Raw genomic sequence first — 23,013 nt, forward strand, 5'->3', positions numbered from 1 at the left:
GCCTAATGGGCATGTCTTCCTATAGATGGCTTTTAACTTCACATTGTTTCTCTGGGAAGATAACTCAGCTATGCTTGTAGGCTTAGTGAAGATGACTCATTACGAAACAGGATCAGCCTTACCCTTATGCGGAGTAGGCAGTGGCTTATGTGGCATGATTTGTGAGGTGCTGAGAAAGCTTGAAAATAATTCTTCCACCCAGTTGCCACACAGCTTGGAATCAAAACATGAGTGTTTATTCCTTTGGGCACCTTGAGAGTCCCTCTGTCCCCTCTTCTTTTATTACAGTCTGCCCTTCAAGTCATCTCTAATCACCCTAAAGGCTTTAAATACCTTATAAAATGGACCTACGACTTCGTTTTTATTCAGGTGTGGTGAAGCCAACAGGTCAGGAGACAGTTGTTGAAAGACGGCTTATTACTCATAGTCCCCAAGAGGAGGGACATGCCATGTTTCACAGGGCCCACTGGTGGGGGGAGCATCAGAGTCTGCCAGGAAGCAGAGGAGCAAGGGGAAAGCGAGCATGGGATGCTTCATTGTGGTTTTCATAGGGAGGGGAGGGCTAGATGGTGTCAGCGGGCAAAGCGGGTTTAGGATTGAATAGTGTAAATAACTGAAGGGCCATCTGGGCTATAGGGATCCTCCCTAGTTGTCTGGTATCTGGCTGTGCGTTGGTTAGGGTAGGGGAAAACTGCTTTGATAGCGAGATTGTGTTAAAGGAGGTGGTTGGGGTTTGAGCAGTGGGTTAGTTGGTTTGCGTATGAAAGGCATGCTCAGGGAGAGACTTCTGCAATCTGTAGAAATTACCTGTTCCGGGGAGGGGCAGTCTTTCCCTGGTCCCTGGCGCTTCAGGTAGCACAGCATCAAGAATACAGAAAATGCGGAAACAGAGTTAATAGACCAATCCCCATATTGGGATCTGCTTCCCAGATCTCCCTTTCATGCCATTCCTCTCTCCAGCTGCCACGGGGCATCATCACTTAGAAGCCTCAGGGCATTTCAGAATTAACCCACCTAAACTAAGGACCAGTCTATCCCCAAACCTGGCCCTCCTCTTTTCACCAGCTCAGGAAACACTGCCTCCAAAAATAAAGCTAGAAACCTGGGTAACACCTTTCTTTTCCTTACTTCCCTTGCTTAGTCCGTCTGCTGTTCCTTTCAGTTCTTTCTCCAGAGTTATCTTACATTACTGCCTCTCCTTGGAGCCTCTGCTACCATGTAACTCTAAATCAATGCCTCTTATCCGATCTTCCAACTTCCAGTCTTCGCTGTGTAGGGAAGATACAACAGACAACAAACCAATAATTATTTAACAACAACAACAAAGGCAGCAAGTGAATATAAATACTATAAAATTATAGTATATAGTATTTTCTTTTCCAGTTTTCTCAATCCCCCAACCTCACTGCCCTGCAGTACAGGGCACATGCTAGAGTTAACGTTTAAAAATAGTAAGCAGAGCGTATCAAGACTTACTTAAAAGTCTTTTGCAAGGTTTCTACCATGCTTACAATCCAGTCCACTTTCTTACTGTGGGCTAGAATTCCGGCATGATATGACCACAGTCTAGCAATCTGGCTTCATTCCATGCCATCTTCACCCTCACTCACTGTGTTTCATAGCCTTTTTGACTTTCAAGAATATTTTAAACTCTTTCCTGCTGTAGAAACTTGGCAGTTGCTGGTAAACTCCATGTGAAAGCTTTTTCCTAGACTTTGTGTGCCTCTGGCTTCTTCTTGTCCAGGAGGTATCAGCTTAAAATCATTGCTTTATTATTATTTTTTTAAGATTTTACTTATTTATTTATTTGAGAGAGTGAGAGAGATCACAGATGGAGAGGGAGAAGTAGACTCCCTGCTGAGCAGAGAGCCCTACTGGGGCTCCATCGCAGGACCCAGAGATCATGACCTGAGCCAAAGGCAGACGCTTAAGTAGCTGAGCCACCCAGGCACCCCAGCTTAAAATCATTTCTTTAAAGAATAGTTCCGTGATCTACCTTCTCTAACAACAACCTTCCCTCCCCTCTCCATAGCATGGATAACATCAGGTTCTTTATTTTATGTTATTATGTGGAGGTTTGGTTATCTAGTCTTTGTTGCTTACAGGGGTCTTCTCTGCAGGAATGTAAGCTCCAGGGGGTCTGGCTGCCACCTGCCTCATCAGTATTTTAGCTCTTTGCATCCGATGGGTGCTCGATAAGTAATTTTTAGATGAATGGATTATTTAGACAATACCTTTTCTCATCTGTTCAGTTTGTTGAGATACAATTGACATATATAACACTGTGTCAGTTTAAGGTATACAACATGATGATTTAATAAAAGTATACATTGTGAAAGGATGACTGCAGGAAGCTTAGTTCCCATATATATCACATCATGTAATACTATATTTCGTGTGTTTGTGGGTGTGTATGTGTGGTGAGAACATTTAAGATTTACTCTCTTAGCAACCTTCAAGCCTGCAAGACAGTATTGTTAACTATAGTCACATTAACTCCCCAGCACTCCTTCATCTTATTCACTAGAAGTCTGTGCCCTGTGACCATCATCTCCTCATCTCCCAACCCCTGGCAACTACCTTTCTACTCTTTCTATTAGCTTATGATTCTTCCTTTAAACTTTAGGACACAATTCCTAAGACATGAAAGCCTAGGGAAAGTTAGCTAATCAGTTTGTTTTCCTCCTGGTTGGAATAAACTCAGGAAGAGGGGAGCAGAGAAGAGGGTAATGGCTAGATTTATGTAAAAGGTATGCAGACAATTTGGTGTCAAAATGGATGATTTGTGGGGTTTAAGTTGTAATTTGTTTTATTTCTTTTAAACTATCATTTCTTAAGAACTTAGTGACCATCAGTGGCAACTATTTTTTTTTTTAAAATTATCTTATTTACTCATCACAATAACCCTAAAAAGTATTATTATTCTGTATTCAGTATTATTATTGTTACTATAGATAAGGTTTGTGAAGGGATTTGTAAGATGACAATTTTTACCTTGGTTTTCAGTTTTGTATTATTTAGTAGCATTCCATAAAAATAGGACAGAGTCCGAGGGCTCTGGAGCCCTGTGGGTTTGGGTTTTCAGTCCATGGCACTATTACCATTTATGCGACCTTGAATGTATTTCCTAACCTCCTTAAAAATCATTTTCTTTAGGGGTGCTGTGTGGCTCAGTCAGTTAAGTATCCAACACTGGATTTTTTGCTCTGGTTATGATTTCAGGATCCTGGGATCAAGCCCCACATCAGACTCTACACTTCATGGGGAGTCCACTTGAGATTCTCTCTCTCCCTCTGCCCCCCCCCATGCTCTCTCTCTCAAATAAATAAATACATATTTAAAAAAATTATTTTCTTTCTATGAATAATGGGAAAAATATTAGTGCCTATTCAGAGTTGTGGTGATCATTAATTTAGATCAGATGGTGGTGGAAATCATTGTGACACAGTGTCTGGCACATAGAAAATGCTCCGAAAATAGTAGCTATTATTATCATTCCCAATTTTGTAGCATTTAGGGGCACTGGACATAAAGGAAGTGCAGTGTCCTTGGTTTAAGGGAACGAGGTGTCCCAGTTTAAGAATGTTATAAAACTATAGCAGAAATTTCTATACTTAAATGTCTTTGAAGAAGCTTGTGATACATGTAATGACTATATTTGTATTAAAATGAAATAAATGAAAAAGCTGATGACATATCATATAAAATATATACACAGTATGGCTCAAAATGGAATTTCTGAGTTTATAATGAATACATTCATAATAGCTAATGGATCAACCTCATATGCAATCACATTTAAAGAAAAAGATTCTTCTCAAGTTCTATTTTGTTTCTGAACTTGCGATAGTGCCATTTTGGTATCCGTGTCGAAAAAGCTTTGAGTTACACTCTCTCCTCTTTTCATTCTTCCTCACCTCCTGCCACTGTCCAGGTCACACAGAATTGTTCTTAATAATCTAAGAGCAATTTCCTAAGTCTTTGTCCAAACTTGTTTTATGGGAACTACAGTGATGTGGCTGCTTCCTCTCCTTTGGAAGCCAGCTCCATCGCCCAGTAGCTTGCTCCGTCAGCAAAGATTATCTGACATTGTGCCTTCATTTTCTCTTTCATAATACCGTCCTATTACTCTGAGCTAACACCCTTTGCTTTATCCAAAGTAATTCGCTTCTTTCCTTGATGTTTGCGCCCTTCAGGTATTAGTGGACTGTTATCATAACCCCCCCCTTTAATTGTCACTTAGTCAGGTTTTACATATTCAGTTCTTTTCATCTTTCCCCTTAAGTCCATCCCTCCAGGCCTATAATTATTTTGTTACTCTCCTTTGAGCCCTTTCCAGTTTGTCTGCCTCTTTCTGGAAATGAGGCTCCCAGAAATGACTGCATCATAGCACATATATTCCACCCAGAGCTTTGTGGAGTCGCAGAGCTGCTTGGAGAAATGATAGCGTGTTGAGCCAACCTCAAAATGACATGGTGTTGCATTCCGCTTTGCATTTGCTTGTGTACGTGACTGATACACTTGCCCAGAGAGAAGGAACTATGCACAATGTACCTTTTTTAGAGTGGCCAAGGACTGTCCACCTTAACAGGGCACCAGAATCACCTGATAATCGATAAAAATGCTGATACCTGGCTCCCAGCCCCAGGCATTCTGAGTTAATTAGTATGGGATGTGAGCTATCCATCAGAAGCTTTTAAAACTCCCCGGGTGATTCTAATGTGCAGCATCCTTTGAGAACCACTACCTTAAACAACAGGTGCTTAGTGAACATTTGACAGATGAATGAATAAATCAACACTGTATTACTTATCTTTTCTTCAACTGATTTCTCAAAGTATCTCCAGGGGTTATTGTCTTTCAGCTTTCTGACACTGTTATTTATCTGTGTTTTACATAGACACTTCAAACTTTTCTGGGTCACCACTCAATTTTTTTTTGGTCAGAATTTCCAGAGGCTTTAGAGGAATGGTATCACATGGTTGGCTTATCAGTTTTCTTTTCCTTTTATAAAAAAAATTTTTTTTATTTAAATTCAATTAATTAACGTATAGTAGACCTGTCAGTTTTCTGACAGGCTTCTTAGTTTAATGATGCTCTCATGTTGAAGTTTCTCATTCTACACTCTTCCATGTGCTTGGGAGTGAAATAAATCAGACATTCCCTTCCCCTTTTGTTTCCATTCATGCATTTTTAGCACTTGTCAACCCAGTGAAGACCTACTGTATTTAAATGACGACAAGCTTTTGCAATGATTTTTCCTGGCAAATTTTGATTCAAGAGCAGTGTTTCTATCCAGATGAAGTTACGTAATTCATAGTAGAGAAAATTTCAAGATATAGTTTAACATGTTCATATATGCCATGTCAATTCTGTAGTAGGTCTGTAGAGTAGTTTTAAGTTTATGAAAAACTGAATATAAAGTACAGAATTCCTGAAGGGGTGTGTGTGTGTGTGTGTGTGTGTGTGTGTGTTATCTGGGATTGAGGCTCAAGTATCATATATAGGGAAATGTCTTTTGAATCTTTGTTTTGAGTCTAATGTTTTAAAGAGTGAATGTTACATAGGGAATTATTAAACCTGACAGTACTATGAAACTGCATTATGCTGGGCTTTCAATTATAATGATAAAAAGTGGAGTTTATCTTGCATGGTGTGGGGTTTATTCTTATTTACATGGGCCTTCAAATACTTTCACATTTAACACAACCTAAAGAGACAGTCAAAATACAGCTCTTACAATAAGACCCCATCAAACCCACATTCTCATGTTGAGAGGCCTTTCTTCTTAGAGATGGACAAGGCACCCATGGCCGAGTCTCTAGAATGTGAGGCAGAGAAAGTATCACCGCAGGGGCAGTTTGTTGGAGCAAGCCCTTGACCTTAGAGAGGATACATTGTCTTTAACTGTAGAAATTCTTTACTTGAGACTTGCCTAAGATTGAAAGGCCCACAGATAGTTCTCATTCGTGATTTCTTTGTCTTCTGCATCCTGCTTTTACCAAGCACTGACAGTCTGAAAAATCGAAGAAAACAGTATACTTATCAATTGTCTCAGCCAGTTATGTTTGAGGTTGAGGAAGGTCCAGGCTTTAATTAACCCCAGTTATGAACAGAAAAGAGAGAAGCAAGTCCAAAGAGATTCTTACTCAGTTGCCCATAGTATCAGATAAATGATTTTCAGAGGTTGAGTCTCCAAGTCAATTGTCCAGTGACCTTCACTCTATAAAAGGGAAATAATATAGTATGTGAGAATGACATCTTTATTAAAACCTGTGAAGTCATATTCAGTAACATCCTTGTGACTAAAATTCAGTTTTTCTAACATTGTTTTAGTCTGTCAGCTGCATTTTTAACATGATCCCTAGCTGATTCTTACGTACACTGGAATAAAGTTTATTTGCAGGGTACAGAGTAGGATGTGTCAGACGGTGTTGAGCACTGTGTGCTCTCCTTATTTTGCTTTGCTAATCATATATTGAAACAAAAAGCATAAGGTAGAACTGTAGAAATTTGGGTGGTAGGTTCTCCTGTGCTAATAACTCATCTCAAAGTAATTGCACACAGAAACATTCCAAATTCTTTGTTTAATATTTTATCTCTTGAACTAGCATGGATCCCAGACAATGAAAAAGGAATATGAATCAAAGGAAAGTAATCTGAATATAATCAATTCCCTAATGGGAAAGCGGAGTGGGATTATGGTCAGATGAATATTGCAGTAAAAGTTGCTTTATTAATTGTAGTTTACTGTATATACTTAAGCTAACAGTCCAGTTCTGTCATTTTAGTCCAATTCTTCTTATTTTATCTTGCCTACTCTCTTTTTTAAAGGTCTGGTTAAAAAGTGTTTCGAATATTGTTAAGAAGAGATATTGTAATCAATTGGACTTAACTGATTTTTTTTTTCCCTCCCAAAGTTCCAGTTCCTGGAGTGGTCAGAACAAGAAAGTAGCAGTCCTATAGAACTTGTCTGAATAAGAGCTATTCCTGCCTGACTCTGTCATATATTATACTAAAAATACAAAGAAAGTAGAGAAAATTATAGAGAGTTATTTATTCTCATTGAAGAGACAAAAAGGTTCTAAGCAACTCAAATGTATCAATTATAAGAGGCTATATACTCCTTTCAAATATCCTGCTTTTATTAAAATAGTTCTGACATTTCAAGTTTTGATTTCTTTCTTTCTTTCTTTCTTTCTTTCTTTCTTTCTTTTCTTTTCTTTTCTTTTCCCTTCTTCTTCTTCTTCTTCTTCTTCTTCTTCTTCTTCTTCTTCTTCTTCTTCTTCTTCTTCTTCTCTCTATTTTTTGCTTTGTTTTGTGCTAAGCCAAGTTATATTCTTTGAAATAACCTTTGGATTGAAAACTTTCATAATTTGAGAGTGGTTTTGATTTTAGGGAATAACCTGATGATACGGTCATCTGTTTGGGCACTTTTTTTTTTTTCCCCATCTGATCAAAAGCTAAGTAGCAACTATAATATAATGAAATTGATTTTCCTCTGTGGTTTATAAATGGGCTCCAAAGGTGATTTCGGAAGCAAAATTCTAATATTTTGAGTAAAAATACTGTTACTACACTTCACAAGGTATTTGTTGGGATATAGATGAAATCATTTTGGGCTTGGAGTTGTTATAAAACAAAGTTTCAACTGAGTAAATTTACAGATCAAATTGGCTTTGTTCAATGACTCATGAATTGGGCAGCATCCCATCTAGCAAATAGAAAGGAGTTCCAAGGAGTTGTACAAAATGGAAGTCTTCTGTGGGCAGAAGGGAGAAGAGATAAGGAAGGAGCAGATAACCTTATCCTTCTTTGGGGGATGGAAGGGTCCGTGTGGCAGATGACTTCATCGATGCTGATCAGAAAATTCTAAAATGACTGGTTAAGATTACATTCCTGGAGAATTTGAAACTGCAGTTAGATTAGGGATTAAGCCTTGGTTTGATGGTGTGGATTTACTCAAGTGACTCCATTTTGGATTTGTTGTTTAACAGAATGTAAGAACCTGTTTCAAGTCATAGTTCTGCAACTATTGTATCTGAAACCTTAAGCAACTTGTTTGCTTGAAGTTTCATTTATTTCATCTTTAACCTGAAGATTACATCAATCTACCATACAGGATTATAGTAAGAATTAAATAGTATGTGAAAAAAATGCTTTGTAAATATGTTGTTATGGATAAGAATATCTATTTCTGAGCTGCTTTGAAGAATTCCATTTGTATGAATGAGTTCAGTTTTTCTTTTTAAAAGAAGTTCGTATTTTGGTGGTCTTATTAGTAATTATGTTTATTTAAATAAATGCTATTCTTTAAAACATAGTTCCAAAAATTCCCACTTGTCAGGACATTGGTCTCTCCTAGAAAATGTTGAAAAATAATGAAATTATATTTTAAAATGTAGAATCCTCACTCTTCCACTTTTTTATGCAAGTGAATTCAAATCATTGACATTTCAATACTCTAAACTTTGAGGAGCCACTACTTATAATATAGGAATTGAGAAGTTATTTAAATGAGAAATATGAATAGGTTTGATGAAAATACTGGCTATATTTATCCCTTTATTCTAAATTTCAAAAATAATAAGATAAATTTTAATGACCTTAACTTGTATTATCATCTATTTTTGGAAAATGCCTTCTATGTGATAAAGAAAAGTAACATTATTAGTGATTGTAATCCATAGAAAGTCTTTAAAACTTTTCAATTTTCTTTTCCAATACTTTTTTTTTTTAAATAAGTGGGGTGAAGTGGAATTGACTGATTAATAAGGATTTTTGCTTCTTTCTTTTTCCATCACATTGAAGTTTTCAAATCCAGTAGATGGGAAGAAGGAAGCCAAAAATGAGATTTGTTTTCTCCCCAAGTAAAAACTTAGCCCTGAGTAATCTCAGGGCCTCTTTATGATATCAGAAAGATTTTGGCAGTGTTAAATATAATTATGAAAGCCTTGGTTTATTCTCTTAATTTTTCCATATTTCATTTTGACATTAAATGATCAGACTTTTGGGTGAGAGGTCAAGTGACAAGGTTAATCTCTTAACCCCCATCAATAAGGGCCTTTCTAGAAAGATCCTTTCACACTGTGGCCACAAAACTGTATACCCTTGATTAAGGTAGTGATAAAAATAGAGATAGAGTGGGGGAAGAAAATCAGGCCATAGGTAAGCATAATGTCATATAGATAACAACATATTTCAAATTCTCATGAACACTCACCTTCTGAAGATTAATTCTTTATTGAATGTTTTTTTTCAGCTTTGGCCATAAAGCCTCTCATTTCCCAGAATTTGTTTTCCTAGTAATACACTCTCCTATACTTATTTCACAAGAACCAAAGTAGAGACTGTGTGGATCTGTGCTTGTGTTCCAAGTCAGCATAAAGTGTATCCAAAATATTATCTTTAAAGGAAGGAAATAATCATTTTGTACCAGACATTTAAAGAGATACATATTTTTTCTATACAATCAAAAACCTGGAATGAGAAAATAAAATTTTCTACTTGAAGAAATCACTTCAGAAATAAGAAAATGGGCCAACAAAAGCCTGCCAGAAAAACCTTTAAGGCTTTAATTCTAATATACATTTTTAGTTTTTCTCCAGATAAAAATTTACTGTATATTTTATATACCCATTAATTTGTTTTCCTTTTTAAGATTTTTTTTTTTAAAGAGAAGGCGTCATATTATCCCCCCCCCCCATGCCTACCATGGTTCCTTGATCCAAAGAGACATAGTATAAATGCTTGTTCTTTATTTGAACACGCCTACATGGTACGCTTTGAGAAGGCACCACGGAAATTTCCTGCCCCCAAACTCAACCAAACATTTTCTCAAACAGCATTTTCTGTCAACTCTGGGGTAGAAATGATTCCTTAGGGCTTTGTCAGACTAGTTTTAGCTATCAGTTAAGAATTGTCTTGATAATAGCAGCAAATGAATATTCATCGAGTACTTAGTGTATGCCACTACTATGCTGAGCTCCTCATGCGTATCATCTTCTTAATCCTCATTAACCCTTTGAAATATAAAGCACAATTGATACCCCCGTTATTCAGAAGATAAAGTGAAGATCTGAATATCCTGCCCAAGGTTACTCTGGTAGATGGAGAGCCTGGGGTTGTGTCTACACACTTTGTTCCAGCTGAGCACTAAAAGAGGCAGAATGTAAGTGAGAGGCCAGGATGCTGACAGAGATAACAAATGCCAAAGATATTAATCTTCACAGATTTGTTTAAGCGACTCCAAAAGGCCCCCCACTGTATCCCATCAACATGAGGAGAACTATTGGTGGAAATAAAGACTCATCCTTGCCTCGAATTTCCTGTCCTCCCTCTGGAAGCCTCACCCTGCAGCTTCTCTCCTTCAGTGCTTTGCCCTGGACTTCGGCTCCAGGATCTTGGCTCAGCTGGTTTCACGAAGGCAGCTCCACGCAGCAGTGATAGCACAGACCCCTGCGATTGATGCTCTCCTGCGTAGTTACAGAACTCTAGAACGCTTGTCTGTATCAGACCGGGGCGCCTTTGATCTCTTTGTAGGTCTAGTGAGTGGACTCTCCCACTCACTCCCTTCTCTTTTGTGGCTCTCCCTGCCCTTTTAAAACTCCTTTTACCTTATCTCTCTCCCCTTCTCTCTGTAGACATTTCTTCTCCCTGTTTTTACTCACATTTAAGCTGGCTGCCAGCTACTTCTCTGAATGTGTTCCCCCTATCATGGACATGTAGTTTCTCTTTCTCCCCCTGTTCTGATGGGCAGTTTCATCCAGCAGCCATGTTCAGGCGTGGAACAGTCTAGAGGGTCCCCAACAGGGGGGTGATAACACACAGCGTGCAGTGCTCACCTGTATCCTACAGCTAAATTACCTGCAGTACAGTAACTGCTTTGTGTATGGAACAGTAGATACTATCTCCACTTTCCTAGCAGTCTCTATCTGCCAGTGTTTTCCCCAGTATCTCAGAAGTACAAATTCCCACTAGACTGAACCCTTGGAAGGAAACCCAGATTTTCAAACCTGATTTTTTTAAATGATTCCGTTTGACTGCTTGCACTGCATAGTTAAAACACAGACCTTTCAGGAAAATAAACTTCATGAATATTCACTTCCTTTTTGCTGATTTAAATGCCTCATTGAGCTGCTATGCACTTCACATTTAGAAAAACAAATGGAAATTGGCTGATGCATTTTATCAAGTTAGACAAGTTCTTTTTTTCTTTCCCTTTTTTTCCTTCTTTTACTTTTGGTTTAACTTCTTATCCTATGTCTCTAGTTTTCTTTATTTCTTTTTCACTCTGGCATTCTTCCTGGAATCAGAGGCACATTCGAAATGGTTCTAAATTTAGGTTTTCATACTCAGCAATGCCAGATACTGTATTTTTGCATATATGAGGTAGAACAAAAGTCTCTAAAAGTTACCTGGGGAGTTAGCACTATCCCATACAAAATCTGAGAATCAGGTCCACGTCAGTAACACCTGTTCCTGTCACATTGCCGTGGAGGTTCCTCATGCCCCCACTTCCTTCATTTTTATCTGGAAAGAATAGGTTAAAAAGAGCACCACAAACAGGTCTGAAGGAATCAAGACATAGTTGGACAGTGGGCACATGAAAAAGTCTCTCTTTACATTGATGGCAGAAAGGCAGATTGTGGGACTTACGAGTTTACTGTAGGATTGGAAGCCTCGAGATCTTTCTAGAACTACCTGGTAGGAATGCTTTTGCTTACTGGACAGGCTGACACCCCGTGTTCTTACAACTTGCCTTACAACTCCTCTTGCCATTCAGTCCCCTGTGGGGTAGATACCCAAGTGCTAAGGGATTGATCTTGGCAACGATTCCCAAATCGGGTTCTAGGGAATACCTGTGACGTATATGATTAGACCAGCAATGCCTCTGACACGTGGGTCTTGCAGTTTTTACTCTTGTCCACCTAGGGTCTATTTTCCTACAGGCCTGGGTGGTTCCACTTAAAACTTCAATCAGATCATGTCACGGCCAGATTTGAATCTAATGTTGTTCCCCGTATCCACAAAGACCTGGATGCTGTGCTTCCTGGCTTTCTCTGTGACCCATTTCCCCCACTCTTCTGTATGCTCCCTCGATTGCGGCCTCACAAAGGTAGCTCCACGCAGCAGTGATAACAGAGACCCCTCTCCGGCCGACTCTCCCACCTGCAAGCATGCCTTCAGCACAGTGCCTTTGAAACTGCCGTTAGCTAGGCCTGGAAGCTCTACTTCCTCTCATTTCACTCAGGCCTTTGCTCAAATGGCGTCTCCTCAGAAAGGTTTCCCCTGGCCACGGTGTCTAAAATAAGACTCAACTGCAACTCTCTGTTCTCTTACCCCAGTGGCTTTCAAACGCATTTGCCTGTTACCCATGATATGAAATACATTTTGCACCATGACCCCATATGATGTACACAGATGGCTGCAACTAAAATTCATACAACACCACCTGTATTTACTGTGGGAGATACACTCCAATATATTTGAACCCACTCCATTCTACTCATTTCATCTCATTCCATTCTAATTATTTCTTTAAACATCGTTCTGGCTACATCCCCTCAAGTGGATTTTACCACCAACTGAGTGGTTATAACCTATTGCCATGTTATAAATACTGCTTTATTCTGCTTTAGTTTTTCATAGCAGTTATATTTTATATACTGTTTGTTCTCATCTCTTTTTTTTTTTTTCCCAGAGTATAAGCTCTGTGAAGGACACAAAAAATGCAGATCTTAGTAGGTTTTATCAATGTTGTATCCACAGTGCTGAGGCACATATAATAGGCACTCAGTAACTATTTGTTGAATGACTGAGTGAATGTATTAAGTGTTTGCAGGAAAAAGGTTTTGTTTTCAAATAATTGAGGGGAAATTCTGTATTTTCTGTATCCCTCTTGAAGATTCATAATACCTATTAGAATTTTTAAAATTTCAAGATGTTCTCTAGCAAAGAAACTGTTTGGTTTGTTAACCCCAGGATTCAGAAACTTAATGGACTCCCTCAGAGCTCTTCTTTATTATACATCTTTAACACATCATGGGGCATCAGTGATACTCAAATCTCAGTTCAGAAAAAAAAAAACCTAAGGAAATACACCAGTAATGGGTTTGAGCCCAGGCGATAGATAGTGTGGTCCTGGAGTCATCACTTTCTCCCCCAAATGGAGGTATTAACAGTTCAGTTAGTGGATGGTGGGTAGGTTCAAGGATCCTGAGGGAAGGGCTAAGTGGTTTGGGCTACGGGAATGCAGCCCTGGCAATTTACCCAGGGGCTGCATTCCTGTAGTTCAAACCACTTGGGTGAATGAGAAAAGCGGTGGCTGTATTCCAGTCTGGAGGAGATGTTCAGGTGATTTCAAAACTAGGATGGTTGTTCTTGTCACTATCCCTGAATATGAAGCCTGAGCAAAGAATTACTCTGCTTTATTTCTCTAACCTTTTAACTCTAGATCCATAGTTAGGGGTAATGGTCCTCAGAGAAATGGCCAGTGCATCAGGAGAGGGAACAGAAGACCAACATCACTTCTTTATTCACTTGGTCTAGAGGGTATCAGCAGAGAGAATCTCCTTGTGGAGCAGGTGGAAGAGGCAGGGAGTCATGAGAGGCTGCTTTAGCTGCTGTTGTTCATACTATTAGTCTTTTAAGAGGGGATATTTAGGGGTGACTGGGTTGCTCAGTTGGTTGGGCGTCTGCCTTCAGCTTAGGTTGTGATTCTAGAGTCCTGGGATCTAGCCCCACATTGGGCTCTCTGCTCAGCAGGAGCCTGCTTCTCCCCTTGCTTGTTCTCTCTCTGTCAAATAAATAAAAAAAAATCTTAAAAAAAAAAAAAAAGAGTGAGCGAGAGAGAGACAGAAGATATTTACATGAACTGAATCTATGGGTGATAAGAAATTAGGCCCTAAATCACTGTTAGATTCTATCATTATTATTATTTCTCCTCCCACTTCTTCTTTCTTCTTCCTTCTCCTCCTCCTCCTCTTCCTCCTCCTCCTTCTCCTCCTCCTCTTTGAAGACTCTCTCACTTATGTAAGAGGCACCTACATTCAGTACTTTAATTCTGGAAACAGCATCTCAACTTTTAAGATTGTCCATTTTTATGCTTTATTAATCAGTTCTTGGTTCTACTTCCTCCCTTTGCCTCCTCGAAGTTGTAAATCAGATGGCAGAGTCGTTTGTCCGCTGTGACTCTTTGCCCAGTTCTGTGGGCCGGGAGGTAGTGCTGCACTTCTTTCCATGACTTGAGCCTGATGGGACACCTATTTTATTTGCTGTGTTTCTGCAATTGCATGTTACTGTAAAAGCACGATCTCTCAGCTTATGCTTCTATCCGAGAGGGAGATTTGGGCAGTACCATCACACTGTAGATATCATTTTTAAGTCAGAAAAATGTTTCAACACCCCTTCTCCACAGTTCATCAGTTATTAAGAGAGATGATTACTGTGAATGTTCCAAAGTAATGAGTTGGCGTCTGGAGTCCCTTCATCTAATGTGAGATGAAAGGCACAGAGAATGACAACTATAGGCAGAACGTTCCTTCAGAGGTGACACACTTAATTTTAAAAATGTGGGGTACACATTGTCTTTATGGATGGGAATATTAGCGCTATGGTGACCTTAGTGAGGGGAAGTGCCTGAGGATGTCTTAAGAAGCACTGGAAGATTAATGCCTCAGACCTAAGGAAAAAGGAATGATACTCAAGAGCAGTTGCAAACACTTGGATCTTTTCTGCATGAGTCTTTAATGGAAAGTGCCTCAAAGGCGTCCAGGAACCAGCAGGAACTCCTGCTATCCTAAAGCCCAAAGATTAACACCATGCATGGCATCAGTAAGACTGAGAGCCAGAGTAAAGATGCAATTCTTACACTGTGTTGCATCCTCTGGTGACTGTCTCTGTGGTTTTCTCTTTGCTGAGAGAGCCCATTAGTTCAAAGGCACAGAGTTCTGCAGACAAAGACCCTTGCTTCTCCAGTACCCTTTGAAACTGGCCTTTGATATGGGACCAACCTGAGCTCACTCTCATTTTGTCACTTGTTGGCTATGCAGCTTTGAAGGACTTACTTAACCTCTCTGTGCTATTGTTCCTACATTTGTAAAATTACAATAATGATTTTTATATATCAAGGTTGCTGTGATGACTAAGTCACAAAACAGCAAGTCTTTGAGCTTCACATTCTGTGTTCAAATCCCAGTTCAACTGCTTGTCAACTGTGTGTGATTTTGGCTGTCATTCTCCAACACTCTGCCCGTATCTACATCATGGGGTTGTTGTGAGGATAAAATGTAATACTTCACGGATAGTTCTTAGCCCTGTAACTTTTCCAGAGTTACAGGTCCACCATAAATACCAACCACTGTTAACATAAACCATATTAATTAAGGTGCTTATGTTCATAGTAGGTGTGGCATAAATCTTAGTGCTCTTATCTCTAAAATATTCCTGTTCAGGGGTTTGTTTGTTTACTTATTGGCTGCTAATGAAAACTTTTCTGACCAGGAATGTTCTTATTGAAGTTAATTTTGCAGTTTTCCCTTTGAAATTTTGTGACCCTTACACTATTGGAGACTCATAGGTCAGAAGCCTTTTGGGATAAGGGACCCTTTGTCTCAGATATTCTTGCACAAAAGAGAGGATGGGCCATGACTGATTTTACCAGCAGTTAAAGATCATTGTCACAAACATTTGGGAGGTGTGACAGGAAGGAGCACAGACTGGGATCAGATGAGAGGGGTCGAATCCCAGTCTGAACACCCCTTTCCAGCTGTATTGGCCTTAGGCTAGTGCTTTTTGTTTTTTGGTTTTTTTTTTTTTTTTTTTTAAACTATCCGGGGCTTTCTGGAGAACCATAATGAAGATAATGTCTCTATGAAAGGCTGATTAAATGAGATCACTGATGTGAAAAGTGCCTGTGTTTTGCAAACTATAAAGCCCTATATAAAGAGATTTGAAGACATAAAAAAAATCAAGGAATTATTTCTATTAATTTAAGTTCCCAGAATAGAATGATTTGGGAAATAAAAGAGGAATTTGACAGTATTGTTTTAATCACTGTGGTAGCACAACAAATGTTTTGCTTGTTTAAAAGTTTTCCCAGAAAGTAAGGGTAAGGATCAGAAGAAATTAGGATTCAAATTTGGTTATATTTAAAACTGCTTCTTCATTTAAAATGTATATTATAATATATTGCATTTTAAAGACAGATCATGGGCAGGTATCTGGAATTTAGTACAATTCCAACATTCCAATTAGGTCATAATATAAAACTCGAGGTACACAGAACCAGACGGTGAGGAATGACATTTGGCACGCATTATTCCCTGTTCTATGATTATATCATGATTATGGAAAAACATAGCTAGATACACCTCTCTGCTTAACATTTTATTTCTTAGGTTGAAGGTATATAGAATTTGTTAATACATGGGCTTTGGGAGGGAGCTAGACATTTTGACACTTGCCAGGTATTTTCAGGATTCCATCTCCTGAGTACACTGTAAGATTGTAATTCCTGTTAACCTTGTGTTTGCCCATGTGACTCCTTCCGGCCAGTGAGATGTGAGCAGAAGAGACATTTGTTCCATCTGGGCTACAGCGTTTGAATTGCTGTTTTGAGACCTGCAGACCTCCATTTTCTTTCATGTAAAGTGACTGGCGATGTTAGAGATATTGGTTAGCTGGGACCCTGCGTGATCAAGAAAAGCAGGGCCCCCCTGCTGAGGTGCCATGCACATCTACCATAAGGGGGAAGACATCTCTGTGATTTTAAGCTACTGGGAATTGGGAAGTCATAACCTTGCCTAGCCTGACACAGAGACAGGCAAATCCATGTTTTGTGTTTTGATCTTACTTCTGACACATATTACTGGCTGACTTTGGACACATTACTTAATCTTTCTAAGCCTCAACTTCCTCATCTGTATTATCATCTCATTGGGAGATTATACTAATGCTAAATTCATAGGGTTGTTTTGAGAATTAAATAGGTTAATGTAGATAAAGTACTTAGGATAGAACCTTGCATATGGCAGGCATTAAGAAATGCATTTATTTTTATTAATATTTTATTAGAATCCTAGGATCTTAGTATTTGAATGCAACTTAGAAGCCGTCTACTCAAACATAATTTATTTTCACCACTGACGGAGAATAACAGTTAGGGCTGTGACTGCTAGAACAGGGTTCTTAGTATGTGTTACATGACTGCCACTGAAATTGTATGATAAACTTGTGCAAATAGGGTTCCTGGATTCCATCAGATTCTCAGTGGAGTTCCCCTCCAACTAAGTATTGAACATCGCTTCTAGAACATCTCAGCTGATTCTAAAGTTTTATAATTCTGAATACCTTGATTAAGTCAAGATTTGTTCATGAGATCCTTCTGGTATCCCTAATTAGAGAAGGAAAAAAAAAAAAAAACCAAACCTGAATTTGGCTTGACCTATTGCACATTGCCCATTCCCTTTCCTAATGGCCCTGGGTGTAATTTTTCTGGGTCAGGAGGCGTCTCTTCCCTAGAGAGCAGCTGTATGACTGATGTTGGGCATTGCTTCATAGGCATCTTCCAGCATGGGCTCTCATGAGGCAGTCAGGATTACAGCATGCTGGGAGAACTGGGGCAACAGTATCTGGTCATAAACGGGAAGCAGAAACTGATCCTCCTAGAAGAGGTAGATAGTTATGAGACATGTCCCCATGGGGGCTGCATAACTGTGGTTCACTTCTGGACTGGTGTATAATCCAAGATGGAAAGCCTGGGAAGATGAACTAATGGTCCACCCTCTTGAGGGAGTTAGGGCTGGAAAGAAAGAAGGTGCAGTAATTAGATAAGGTTTGTGATACTTGCCCTCTGGAATGACAGAAGGCAAATAGACTGAAGTCATAGCCCTGTTGGTTTTAGAGGGTGATAAAATGGCTTTCAAATTGCTGGGTGAAGATTATATCTATTTTTTTTTAAGATTTTATTTATTTATTTGACAGAGAGAGATCACAAGTAGGCAGAAAAGCAGGCAGAGAGAGAGGAGGAAGCAGGCTCCCTGCTGAGCAGAGAGCCCGATGCGGGGCTCGATCCCAGGACCCCAGGATCATGACCTAAGCTGAAGGCAGAGGCTTTAACCCACTGAGCCACCCAGGTTCCCCAAGATTATATCTATTTGAAGATAGCTATTGCTGGAGGAGGGCTGGAGACCATCTCGTGTAAGCGTTCTCTTAATTAGGGTTGTCACCTTCTTACTCCAAAAATATTTACAAAATATGAATTAGATGCCAACCACATGCTAGTTGCTCTGGATCTAAAGAAGTGAATAAAGATTACCCTATGTTATCAAGAACTCTGATTCTAGCTGAGAAATGGAAGCGTATTTACAGGGCCGAGGATGGGATTGAACAGTTCTGTTTTCTGACTGACATCATCTAGCATTACCTGATTTGCTCCCAGCTAGCAGTGTTCCTTATTTCTTTATTTTCCATGCTCTGTGATAGCTGTTATTGTACTTTCATAAGCATGTTTTTACACATGTGGGACTTCCTTTATTCTCCCCAGTCTAAACCACTCTTTTGGGCCTGTGCTTCTTTATAGACTCCTGCTCTCATGACTCCCATGTTAAAAAAAAAAAAAAAAAAAAAAAATCCTAAACTCATTAAAGAGAACTAGAAAAAAAAAATATCGTTTTTTTTTTTTTTTAGATGTCTTCACCTTCATTCACTTCCACTTGAAAACACAAGTGATTATGTTGCCAAGATTTTCTCTCTCTCTCTCTTTTTTTTTTTTTAAAGAACCTCTCATTTATCCCCCTTGGGCCTTCTTTCCTTTGAGAATGTGAACCCAGGAAATTATACTCACATTTTCTCTGGACATTTAAAATCAACTCTCTTTAAGAGAGTTAAGGCCTGCACTGATTGCCATTCACATTTAAAGAGTTAGAGTACTCCTATTCCTCCTCATTCTTATAGGGTGCCTTACTGTTTTCCTGAGTTTTATCATTTTTTATGGCATCTTAGGTAGGCCATTCTACAAAGGAAGAACTTGAGATCTAAGATACATTCTTGGCTTTATTTCACTGACAACGCTGTCATGTATTACAAGGAGATCAAAATATATAGCTCCAGTGACCTGCCCCAATTTCTGGTTATCTGTGTTTATAAATATCCACTTCTCTTTGACACTATGGAATATAGTGTTTTGAGAATGCATTCCCGGGAGTCCAGCAGTGACTATGCAAAAGGAAAAATGAAAGACCTGTTCAATAAGCCTTAGCAGCACCAACTTTGGTGATAGAAGTAAGGCGGATAAGAACTTTTATGGCTCAAGTAAACAGTCACATCTAAATAATTAGTAACACATTCTCATAATCACTTCCCAAATGGCCAAGGTATTTGTTTTTCTAACGTAGGATTCTGAAGGCTTGGGTATATGTGCTCTCTGGTATATATTTGCATACATTTTTCTCTCTTCCTACCTTAGATTTGAACTTCCGTACATAGAAGACGGATCCATTTACTCTTTTTGTCTCTGTTTTTGCTCTTTGACTTACAGCCTCCTCTCGTCTTTACACCAGCTTTGACATGACTCCTCTCTCATTCTGGGGTTTTAATTATCTCTGTCTTACTCTTTTTGCTTGTTAGACCTCCATCTTTGTGCAACTGTGTGTCTCTTCAACAGAAGCCCTCAGATTTCTACAAAGAAGGAAGTCACATCAGATTCAGTGAAGAACCACTGGAAGCTTGTGGGGCTTGAGGTTTGAAGGGACTTTGAAACTTTTGGGGATTGTGTGTGTGTGTGTGTGCGTGTGTGTGTGACTTGCTGAAAGGTTTCTATTTCTAAGGGGAGAAAGCATTTCTTCACAAAAGCTCAAAAGACTGGGACATCAAATAACTCTTACAAAACATTTTGATGAGTTAAGTGTAAATGAATCAGTAACATATGGATTGAATTTCCCTTAAAATACACATGGGTTTAAAAATTAAGGGGAAAAGTGCTTGGCAAAGTTCTCTTTGGGTTTGGCCAAGACTGATTCCTTTGAAAACTAGTTCAAGACATGATACCAATCTCAAAATGCTTCTGGGTCCACACATCTCTGGTTCAAAGTGCTCTCTTCTTCAAAATCCCCTATTTCCCTGCTTTGTGTGCTGTTGTCAGGACTGTGTCACCTCAGTAGTCCTAATCAGAATAACATCTAAGAATGGCAAGTTCATATAAAAGAATCTTCTCTCACGTAGGAAGTGCTAATGACAGAGCTTTGCAGAGTGCATTTAATGGGTACATTATGATTCATTTACTTCCCAATTTATTGAATATCTATTACATATTAGGCACCTGGATAACAAAGGTGAATCAAGTATGATTCAGTTCAGCCTCTGTGATGGTTTATTTTATGTGTCAACGTGACTAGGCCACAGGTTGCCCATATATTCGGCTAAACATTACTTCTAGGTGTATCTGTCAGAATGTTTCCAAAAAAGATTAGCATTTTAAATTATAGACTGAGTAAAGCATCTTTCTCTCCCCAGTGTGGTTGAGCTTTATTCACTAGACAAAGTGAAGCCACTGAAGATGTTTGAGCAGGGGTGTAATAAAATCAAAGTAGTGTTTTAGGAAAGCTAGTCAGGTGATTTTGTATAAAATGGATCAGAAATGGGAGAGTTTGGGGATCAGACCAGAAGACACTTACAAGACTTGATTTATATAGCTTGATGTCTTGACTAATTTATTTTGCACAATAGTTTTTTATTTCCTGATGATAGATGACATTTTAGTTGTGTACCCCCCAATGCAGTTACATTTCTGTTTTAAGTTAAATCACAATTAGTGATTGTGTCATTATGATTTGTAAATATTGTTGACTTCTGAGCCAATAGTGTATCAGGATTTCATCTTTTTCTTATAAAGCTTGTTTTTCTTGGAGTTTCTAATTGGGTCAATTTTTTTACTTGCATAATTTGCTAGCCACAAATTTTAATTATTTTCAAATGTTCATCATATCAATTGTTCTATCAAATTTCCCTTTTCACTAGGGTCTTCTCTTCAAGACTCCCTAGTTGTCCATCTCCACTCTGGACTACTTCTGTTCTTTGGCTTTATCCTGAGAATTTGGTTTTGATTCTTCTGCAATAGATTTTTACTTTTTCTTAGATTCATACTTCCCTCTTCCCCTTTACTTCATTGCTAGAGTACATTCCTTAATAGACTTACTGAAAAAGAGAACATGTTCAAATAATTTTCTGTTTACTTGCATTTGTTCATTCTAATCTGCAGTTGGCTGATGGCTTGGTTGGCTTGGAATGCTTGGTTCATAATTTCCATTTCTCTCTGAATTTTGAAGGCAGCATTGCTAATGAGAAGTCTGATGCCCTTCATATTTTGACCCTTTGTATTAAATCTGATTCTCTCTTTTTTGGAAGCTTCTCAGGTATTCTTTCACTTTTCATTGTATCTGTTGCTTCTGAGTCCATAGTTGGTCCATTTAAATTTCCTAAAATAAGCCATTTAGAAGCAAGTCTGACTTGAATCTTGAGATATATACTTAAATTTATATATAATAGAGATTTTCCATGAAGAAACAAAAAGAGAAAAAAATGAAAACTGAATAAACTATGTATCTGTCTTTTTATTTAGAATTTCTCTAACTTGTGAAATTGGAGTTTGAGATAATTTTCTCTGTTGATATTTAAGATCCATGAGATGCATAAAAAGAGGCACTGGCAGTATCTAAGAAAACGCTTGCCAATACCACAGTACCACCCCACACCCCCCAACAAACCCGCCCCCCCCACACTGGGCTATTACTTCTTTACAGTATTTCTAAAAATTGGAAAATATTTCAAAAATATTAAAAGTGCAACATATAATATAGGAGACACTTAGGTATTCCTTACCCAATTTTAAATGATACTATCATTTCACCATTTAGAATTTTCGTGAGATAAAATATTTTTGGTATTCTTAAACTTCTCCCTGCCTCATTACTGTCTCTCATTTTCTTTCCAGAAACAACTCTCCTCCAATGTTGGTGTCACACATTTCCTTACATGTTTTAGTACATTGCAATAAATAATCAAAGACAAATAATACATCTATCTTTTTCTGAGTTCATATAAAATAATTTATATAAAAATTTATATAAATACCACCATATTGTGAAATCTTTCATCACTTGATTTTTTTCATTCAACTTTGTTTTTGAATTTTATCCATAGTAATATATAGAAATAGTTCATTCATTTTAATAGTTGTAAAACATCTGGTAGAAACAATAAATCAGAGTTTATGTATCCATTTCTCTCAGAGGACCATTGGGCAGGTTATATATTTTTGTGATTACATGCAATACTTTAGTGAACCTTTCTGCATGTGTCTTCGGGAGCATAGATGTGGGGTATCTCTAGCACAATGATGCTCACACAGTAGTGTGCGTTAGAACTAGGAAAGGCGGCTGTGACAACAAAGATGTTTTGGCCCTACTCCCAAATTTTCTCATTCAGCAGGTGTAGGTGAGCCCAAGAATTTGAATTTGTAACAAACTTTCAGAATCACTGCTCTAGGGTAGAGCTACAGGTGAATTTCCTAGTGATTTCCAAACTGCTGGGGATTTCTAAACATACAGTGTTTGCATCTATATATGCCTCCACTACCAGTGTATGTGTCCTTATTTCTCACTGTCTTGACAAAACTTGGTGTTGTAAGTTTTTAAAATTATTGTCAATACAAATGATATCTGTTTCATTTTATGGTTTTATGATTAATAGTGAGATTAAACCTAATTTCCTATGTTTAATACTCATTGCTTTTCTTTTCTATAAATTCTACATCCTTGCTTCCCTCCCCTTAGGTCAACTGATTTATTTGTTTATTTTATTGCTTTGTAGAAGTTCTTTATATATTCTGGCTACTAATCCTCTAATAATGGACTGCAAATCTCTTCCCTTCATCTCCTATTCTGTGATATCTCTCACTTCATTTATAATATTTTTGATGGAGAAAAGTTTGAAATATCAATGGAGTCAATGTCA

Source organism: Mustela nivalis, assembly GCF_964662115.1.
Source record: "Mustela nivalis genome assembly, chromosome: 2".
Classification (NCBI taxonomy): domain Eukaryota; kingdom Metazoa; phylum Chordata; class Mammalia; order Carnivora; family Mustelidae; genus Mustela; species Mustela nivalis.